A 1,907-nucleotide genomic window follows, 5' to 3' on the forward strand; every position below is an offset into this window, starting at 1 on the left:
GAATACAAAGCCTGCCGTGATTGGCTCAGCGCGGTATACTGTATGTAGCCGTAGCTACATACAGTATACCCGGCGTATAAGACAACCCCCCCATTTTTGGGCGATTGTTTTTGGGTCTAAAAACCCATCTTATACGCCGGCAAATACGGTAATTTTGTGTAAATATCTAGTAATGTAGATATCTATCTAGTAATTATATTAGTTTTGTTTTTCAAAAATTGCAGGAACTTTTGAAAAAAAAAATTCCCTCCTCTTCCCAATATATATACCTCTAGAATATACAGTGTGGCAAATAATGATTTGATCCCCTGCAGATTTTTGTAAGTTTGCCCACTTACAAAGAAATGAAAGGTCTATAATTTTTATCATAGGTGTATTTTAAATGATAGAGACAGAATATCAACCGAAAATCCTGAAAAAACACATGATACAAATGTTATATGTTGAGTTGCAGTTTAGTCAGTAAAATAAGTATTTGATCCCCAAGGAAAACATGACTTAGTACTTGGTGGCGAAACCCTTGTTGGCAAGCACAGAAGTAAGACGTTTCTTGTAGTTGGTTACCAGGTTTGCACACATCTCAGGAGGGATTTTGGTCCACTCTTCTTTACAGATCTTCTCTAAATCCTTAAGGTTTCTTGGTTGTCGCTTGGCAACTCCAAGTTTCAGCTCCCTCCATACATTTTCTATAGGATTAAGGTCTGGAGACTGGCTAGGCCACTCCATGACCTTAATGTGCTTCTTCTTGAGCCACTGCTTTGTTGCCTTGGTGGTATGTTTTGGGTCATTGTCATGCTGAAAGACCCATCTACGACGCATCTTCAGTGTTCTGGCTGAGGGAAGGAGGTTCTCATCCAAGATTTTACAAAACATGGCCCCGTCCATTGGCCCCTCCAATGCAGCAAAGTCTTGATGTTCTTAGGGTCATAGTCAGCATTTCTCTTCCTCCAAACACGGCAAGTCGAATTAATGCCAAAGAGCTCAATTGTGGTGTCATCTGACCGCAGCACTTTCTCCCAATCCTTCTCTGAACCATTTAGATGTTCATTGGCAAACTTCAGACGGGCCTGTACATGTGCCTTCTTGAGGAGAGGGACCTTGTGGGAGCTGCAGGATCTCAATCCATGGCGTTGTATTGTGTTACCAATGGTTTGTTTGGTGACTCTGGTCCCAACTGCCTTGAGATCATTCACAATCTCCTCCCCGTGTAGTTGTGGGCTGAACCCTCACTTTTCTCCATGATCATCCTCACCCCATGAGGCATAATTGAGATAATTGTAAGGTGTATGGCCAGCTTTACTTTGACAGGACTAATCTGTGTACCACACAGCCAGTCTGTGGGAGCCAGAATTATTGCTGGTTGGTAGGGGATCCAATACTTATTTTACTCACTGAGCTACAACTCAATTTATAACATTTGTATCATGTGTATTTTATGGTGATATTCAGTCTCTATCATTTAAAATACACCTATGATAAAAATTATAGACCTTTTCATTTCTTTGCAAGTAGGCAAAGTTACAAAATCTGCAGGGGATCACATAATTGTTTTCCTCAGAGTGTGTGTGTGTGTGTGTGTAGATGTATGTGTAAGATATAATTACACACACACACACCCCACCCACCCAGATGTACTATCTAATTATAGCCCAATGCATCCGCAATGGAAAAAAAAACTTGACTGAAATAGTTAAAATATCATTACTATTATACTGGCATTAATTGTGAGGTTCTATAATATGTCTATAGAGAAAACAGAAAATGGAGCTAGAAGGTTAAAAAAAAAGGTTTCTTAGAAATAAAATACTAATTCATGAGGCATAAAGGCTTGCAATAGTTAACCACTTTGGCATTGTTTTTTTTTTTTTTTAAACCACGCTTCAGAAATTTCTTTCAGCCCCATTGTT

At 39.4% G+C, this 1,907-nt stretch overlaps 1 protein-coding gene across 1 annotated transcript in view; it reads left to right on the forward strand.

Annotated features, from left to right (window-relative positions):
* TBC1D10A (TBC1 domain family member 10A) overlaps positions 1–1,907 on the forward strand; it is an 85,291-nt gene that overhangs the window by 72,503 nt on the left and 10,881 nt on the right. The gene's annotated exons all lie outside the window — the stretch shown is intronic.

Source organism: Nanorana parkeri, unplaced genomic scaffold, assembly GCF_000935625.1.
Source record: "Nanorana parkeri isolate BGI_ZX_2015 unplaced genomic scaffold, ASM93562v1 scaffold199, whole genome shotgun sequence".
In the NCBI taxonomy this organism is placed as follows: domain Eukaryota; kingdom Metazoa; phylum Chordata; class Amphibia; order Anura; family Dicroglossidae; genus Nanorana; species Nanorana parkeri.